Raw genomic sequence first — 7,782 nt, forward strand, 5'->3', positions numbered from 1 at the left:
GGGACTGTCCCTGCCCTTTTACAGTCTAATCGAGGGAGACAAAAACAATGGCAATAAATAGAATCAAGGGGATGAACAGGATGTGCAGAGCGCTGTGCTGATAATAAGAAGAATAATGTTGGCAGTTGTTAAGCGCTGACTATGTGCAGAGCACTGTTCTAAGCGCTGGGGGAGATACGGGTTCATCAGGTTGTCCCACATGAGGCTCACAGTCTTCATCCCCATTTTAATAATAATAATGTTGGTATTTGTTAAGCGCTGACTATGTGCAGAGCACTGTTCTAAGCGCTGGGGGAGATCCGGGGTCATCAGGTTGTCCCCCGTGAGGCTCACAGTCTTCAACCCCATTTTACGGTTGAGGGAATTGAGGCCCAGAGAAGTGAAGTGACTTGCCCACAGTCACACAGTTGACAAGTGGCAGAGCCTGGATTTGAACTCATGACCTCTGACTCCCAAGCCTGGGCTCTTTCCACTGAGCCACACTGCTTCTCTACCAGGGTAGATCCAGGGTCATCAGGTTGTCCCACATGGGGCTCCAAGTCTAATTGTTAATAATAATAATAATAATAATGTTGGTATTTGTTAAGCACTTACTCTGTGCAGAGCACTGTTCTAAGCGCTGGGGGGAGATACAGGGTCATCAGGTTGTCCCACGAGAGGCTCACGGTCTTCATCCCCATTTTACAGATGATGTCACTGAGGCCCAGAGAACTGAAGTGACTTGCCCACAGTCACACAGTTGACCAGTTGCAGAGCCAGAATTCGAACTCATGACCTCTGACTCCCAAGCGCGTGCTCTTTCCACTGAGCCACACTGCTAATAATGTTGGTATTTGTTAAGCGCTTACTATGCGCCAAGCACTGTTCTAAGCGCTGGGGAGGACACAGGGTGATCAGGTTGTCCCACACGGGGCTCCCAGTCTTCATCGCCATTTTACAGAGGGGGTAACTGAGGCGCAGAGAAGTGAAGTGACTTGCCCACAGTCACACAGCTGACAAGTGGCAGAGCCGGGATACTGTGCTGAGCACTGTGCTAAGCGCTTGGAATGCACAATAATAATAATGTGGGTTTTTGTTAAGCGCTTACTCTGTGCACAGCACCATTCTAAGCACCAGGGTTGATACAGGGTCATCAGGTTGTCCCACATGGGGCTCCCAGTCTAATCCTTATTAATAATAATAATAATAATAATAACAATGTTGGTATTTGTTAAGTGCTTATTATGTGCAAAGCACTGTTCTAAGTGCTGGGTTAGATACAGGGTCATCAGGTGGTCCCATAGGAGGCTCACAGTTAATTCCCATTTTACAGATGAGGTAACTGAGGCCCAGAGAAGTGAAGTGACTTGCCCACAGTCACACAGCTGACAAGTGGCGGAGCTGGGAGTCGAACCCATGACCTCTGACTCCGAAGCCCAGGCTCTTTCCACTGAGCCACGCTGCTTCCCCTAATTAAGTTCAATTAAATACTGTTAATTGATCACTATAATAGTCCTTCCTACTTAGAGAAGAAAACATTGACAAATCCTCCTGTGGGCTTTCTGCTATTCTTGGGTCCCGCAAGGAATTCTCTGTTGACATTTGTTTTTCCTCCCTAAGGGTGACCTTATCCTGCATTCGCCTACACATTTTTGACCCGTTCTCGAGCTCCCCAAACCCAACAGGAATTATGGATAGGCACAAACACATATGATTTTTATTTATAATAATAATATTGGTATTTGTTAAGCGCTTACTACGTGCCGAGCACTGTTTTAAGCGCTGGGGTAGATACAGGGGAATGAGGTTGTCCCACGTGAGGCTCACAGTCTTCACCCCCATTTTACAGATGAGGGAACTGAGGCACAGAGAAGTGAAATGACTTATTCTACTACATGTCAAACACTGTTCTACTCAAGGGAGTAGAAACAACTGAATCAGGTTGGACAGAGTCCCCATCCCCCTGGGGCTCACGGTCTATTTGAGATGGCGAGCAGGCGTCGGATCCCCATTTTGACAGATGAGGAAGCAGACACAGAGAAGTTAAATTCATTCAATAGTATTTATTGAGCGCTTACTATGTGCAGAGCATTGTACTAAGCGCTTGGAATGTACAAATCGGTAACCTAAAGTCACACAGCGGGCAGCTGCCGCAGCCGGGATTAGAAGACAGGTCCTCCGACTCCCAAACCTGCTCTTTTCACTAGGCCACAGTGCTCCTCTTTCCACGGGCCACTATCATGGTATTTATCGAGGGTTTACTCTGTAAAAGAGCTTTGTAAGGTGTTGGGGATACTTAAAGAACACCCCTGATCCTGTGTGGGGTGGAATGGTGGAACGCCCGTTCAAGCCCGATAAAATTAAACATGGCAGCAGCCGGGATTCCTATGGCACACCAGGGAGTCAGGCTACATAAGTCACCCTAATTAATCATGACCACTTTGAAATCTATTCCCATCTTCCGGGGAGCCAGTAATTTCACCCAATTTAGTGTCCTCTACAGATTTAACGAGCACACTTTGTATTAGGGCCGATAATGACGTCCTATTCCGTATCTGGGCATTGGGAAGGTTCCGTCTTTGCTCCCTGAATACAAGGCAGATGCGAGTAAACGACCAATCTCTCTTCTTCCGTAATCAGGGAAGAAGTAAGAACCTGGAGTAAAATCAAACAGCGATATCTGGCATTCCATGGGCCAGATACGTAAACCTCCGGCTGCTCCGGGCAAAGAAGATTCCTCAGCTTCTTTCCTGCACCTTTATCATCAGCGTTAGTAAAAGCAAGACATGATCCTTGCTTTAGTAGAGCTTACAATTTCATAGTTAATATGAGTTAATATATAATAATAACACCTCACATAGCTGCATGTGAGGTGTATATGACCCGGGAATCAGATCACAATGACCCCAAGCACGTTTTCTCAAATTACATCCAATTCTACAAGGAGGTGATCAGATTTCCCCTCCTTGTTCCAGGATCCTTGTCTTCTCTCAGGTCCTTTAAACACGGATGCCTCTTTGGGGAGGCAGTGTGGTCTGGTGGAAAGAGCACTAAACTGGGAGGCGGGAGATTCGGGATTTAAATAATAATAACTCTAGCTGTGGTATTCGTTAAGCTCTTCCTACGTGCCAAGCGCTGTGCCAAGCACTGAGGTAGTTTCAAGATAATGGGGCTGGATACCGTCCGTGACGTTCACAGCTTAGTATGCGTTTGGCCACTTGCCGGCTGTGTGAGAACTTGAGCGAGTCACAACCTCTCTAAGTGTCCTCACTGGTGAAGCGGAGATAAAATAAATTGTGAGCCCTTTGTGGGACAAGGCACGGTACTGATCTGATAACTTTGTATCTAGTCCAGCACTTAACATCTAGCAAACCCCTAAGAAATGCCAGAATTAAACCTTTCAAGCTGCAGGTCTAGACGACAGGAGCCGAGGCCAAGGGAAACTACAGCTTTAAATGCAAGCACAAGACATACAGATTTCATATCAGCCAGAAGATATACCATTTAAAAAGCCAGATAAATTCTTTCCTTAATTCCAAGATTCAGCTTTGTCCAAAGTGCATCACACATTTTCTATAAAGAAAGTCCTCCCCCCCCCCCATTTTTGCTGATTTTTAAAATTTTTGTGGTGGCACCTCCCCACTGATTTACATTCTGAACCCAATGGTGAGGGATAATGATTAATTCCGTGTCTTTTTTCATTTATGGTATATCGTTAGAATTAATGGGGGGGAATAATAATTAGCAATAAAGAAAAGTTGTCAACTTGGACCATAACAATACCCCCTTTCCTAACCTGCTTTTAAGTGAAATAACCTCCTTATAAGCCAAAAGTACATTCTTATAATTGCACTGAGGAGAGCCACAATTTTTCTTCCATTTTCTGATAATAGTTTAGCTGTCTCCGGGTTCGCTATAACCTTTTATCTGCATGCAATAAAAGGTACTGAAGTTGAAAGTGGAAAAAGGTTTCCATAATTCTCACTTATAAAGAAAAAGGAGAAAAGGACTAAATGTGGGAACAGTATTAATAGACTTTAAGAGCCTCCATCTGTCCATCTGCTGCCAACTACCATCAGTCTAGCGCTTTCCGGGTGTGAATAAATACTATAAGAGAGTTTAACAAGAGCCGCTGCGTCTAGATGTGATAATTTATTGCCGTTAAAGAAATTGAGATCAAGAATGGTCAGCAGGAGAGGAAAGATGGGCCAGGAAAAGCTTTTAAAAACTATAAATACTGTTCGAAAAAAGAGGAGGCTTGGGTAAAATCAGAAAAGGGAGCCTGCAAAGTGAGAAATTAATTGGCTCTGTTCCATCTCTTAATTCTTTTCAGTATATTCCGGGTGTAAGAATTTTTATTATTACTGACATTTGTTCAGCCTCAGATGAGCCGAACATGATCTGGAAATAGATTACTATCTTCAAAAGCACTTTTCATCCAAATTGGACAAACATTAAAGGAAAAGATAGGAAGAAAGAGGAAGGAGAGAGAAGAAGGAGGAAGGGGAGGGGAAGGGAAAAACCGTATCCCAGGAGCACCACCTCCGGTTATACCCCCCACTCCTGACTGTATCTATCAATCAATCCATCAGTGTTATTTACTGAGGGCTTACTCTGTGCAGAGCACTGTACTAAAATGTACTAAGTGCTTGGAAAGATACTTTGCATCGGAGTTGGTCCTGTCGACAAGGAGCTTATAGCTAGGGGTTAGTAGAGTTGTACTATTAGCAATTGTTTGATTCTATTAGCATCTAATCAGATATTAGATTCTATCTACCATCAGTGGTTGTCCCTGACATCAATGGTTGGAAATGGATATCCTTGAGTTCCGCTGCTTCCCCTAGCTATAATTTATTTCAATATCTGTCTCCCCCACTAGACTGTCAGCTCCTTGACTGCAGGTAAGTGGTGGAGTCAGAATTAGAACTCAGGTTCTCTCCCCAGGCCTGTGCTTTTTCTGCTAGGCCACTCTGCTCCTCTGCTTCACTATTGTTCCTATCTCTGTTTCTGTGGCACTTCACCCCATCTTAGAAATGTTCTTTGTTCCAAATCTCCCACATATTCTTTCTCTCCCCTTTACAAGCCTACTAAATCCCCTCTCCTCCACAAGAATTTTCCCAATTAAGCAAAAATGAGGAGTCAACTATAATTCCTCTATCAATTTTCAGTGAGCAGCTCACCATTTTGGAACTTGAAATCTCTAATAGCCAAGCTGGTGCCTAGATTCCCAAATCTCTCATAATATTTCTTTTTGTCTCGCATCACATCCTTTTTCCAGGCAATCTGCATTCCTGGGAAGAAAGGAGGAGAGCTGGAACTCTTCCAATCTCCCACTGACCTTCCTGGTCTTGGTCAGCCCAAGCCCAGCTGAAATGATCCAGAAAGGCTCTGGACCAGACCAGGCCAGACCAGGTCAACACATGCCCAGACCCTGAGACAGTTTTTTTGCTTGTTTTTTATGGCGTTTGTTAAGCGCTTATTATGTGACAAACACTGTTCTGGTTTGTAGGGGTAGGATTACTTACTGAGCGCTTACTGTGTGCAGAACAGGGTATTAAGTGCTGAAAAAGAATACACAGGTGGGAATTACACAATCCCTAGTCCTTAAGGGGTTCACAATCCACCAGGATTTGGGATGCCCCCCAGGTTTGGAGATGATGGGAGGGGGGGCCGGGGGAGGGGGTGTTTGCCGGTATATTATGGAACATTCTCCTAGATTCTCCTAGGGTATCAGGCAATGGAAAATAAAATCTCTATGTCCTGTTATTTTCCAGTAAGCTATAAAATTGGAAGTGGACAAGAATGCTAGTTACCTTTTTAAACTTTTATTTTGATTTCATGTATAATTTAGGTCACTAGATGGCTGTAACTGCCGCTAATAAATTGCGTACTTTCGGTGTACAGTAAAAATCATCCAAGCGCAGCAGAATCTGAGTGTTCATTTCTGTACACCTTAGGGAAATGCAAAGTTAAAAGAATAATGACCAAGTGGCTTTAACTATTAGAGGTGCAATATTTCCCTTGGTGTTCGTTAGTTCAATCTTTATTTGGCTATTATGAAGCGCTTTATTAATATTTTTATTTCTTTAGCCTGCTATTCTCCAAAGAGAGACCTTCAAACCAGAAAGGCTTAAGCAAACAACACATAATAGCAGGAGGAGAAGGTGAAGGAGGGTTAGTGGAAGGATCTGGAGGCAAAGGAGGGATTTTAGAATCAGTCAATCAGTGGTATTTACTGAGCACTTACTGTGTTCAGAGCACCGTATTAAGCACTTGGGAAAAATGCAATGGTTGGTAAATACATTCAGCCCACAAGAGCTAAGGGAAAGGAGGGAGAAAAGAAGAGAAAAGTATTATATTTAAATATTCAAACAGAGTAGATTTATGATTCCCAGTCTACTGAGTTCCAAACTGGGCTGCTCAAAATTACTGTCTGTTACTCGAGGTAACCACAGAAACGTTTTTCAAACTTTACCTTGAAAACATTTAGCCAAAAACACAAGGGAGAATCTCTAGGAAAGAGTTGGCTGTGACCTAGGTTTCGACGGTTTGATATCCCGGGAAAATGGACTTCCAAGGGAGCGTCCAAACTCTATTTGGGAAGTCCTGGATTTACAACATTCAGTTATGATGACTGACACAGCAAACACACTGGTTTTGACTTTACAACAGTTGCCTGGTTTAAGGGAAGCAGCACGGCATAGTGGATAGAGCACCGGCCTGGGAGTCAGAAGGTCTCGGGTTCTAATCCTGACTCCACCCTTTGCTGTGTGGCCTTGGGCAAGTCATTCAGTTCTCTGTTCCTCAGTTACCTCATCTGTATAATGGGGAATAAGACCGTGAGCCCTATGCGGACAGGGACTGTGTCCAACCCGATTTGCATGTATCCACTCCACTGCCTATTATAGTGTCTGGCACATAGTAAGCACTTAAAAACCACTATCATTATTATTATTATTACGGCACTACCTCGGGAGCGGCAGTGGGGGGAGGGAGTAGGAGGACAGGGAACCATAAAGAAATGGAGAAGCGCTTTAAAAATCTGGTGGTGGGGGCGGAGGGAAGAGAGGGAGAAACGTATGGAGGCTAGGAAGGAGGCAGTGGGAAAGGCCAGAGGAGATTACCTGATCATCAGGTAAAGATAAATTCAACTTCCAGTGTCGGCTACTCTGTCGGGAAACCTTTCTGCCTTAATATACATGTATTAAGATAGCTCTATTGCTGATCTAGAATTGTTCGAGTACACGTCTGGATAATTCAGATAAGATATCCGACCTCGGTTGAGAACCCACTGCCCATTTATAACACCGTATCTAGGAAATCTTTCTGCTTACAATGTTCGATTTAAGTCACAGTTGCTCAGGACAAATTTGGTCGTAAATCTGAGGACTGCCGGTGGTCTGGTGGTTAGATGATCAGACCGAATCAAGCCCAAGGAATCTCTTTCTGCCTGTCACTGACTGAACTATATTGTCATTGTTCATTCATTCATTCAGGCTTATTTATTGAGCACTTACTGTGTGCAGAGCAATGTACTAAGCGCTTGGAAAGTAGAATTCGGCAATAAATAGAGAAAACAACAGGCTCACGGTCTAGAGGGGGAGACAGACATAAACTGTTGTATTGTTTATTGTTGTATTGTACTTTCCCCAGCGCTTAGTATAATGCTCTGCACACAGTAGGAGCTCAATAAATACGACTGAATGAATAAATGAATTATATGCCTTGATCACATATCCTTATGTACAGATGTACAGCACTTAAGAACATATCCTAACATTCTGCCATTTCCCCTATCTGTAG

The sequence above is a fragment of the Ornithorhynchus anatinus genome, chromosome 20 (genome assembly GCF_004115215.2).
Source record: "Ornithorhynchus anatinus isolate Pmale09 chromosome 20, mOrnAna1.pri.v4, whole genome shotgun sequence".
Lineage (NCBI taxonomy): Eukaryota > Metazoa > Chordata > Mammalia > Monotremata > Ornithorhynchidae > Ornithorhynchus > Ornithorhynchus anatinus.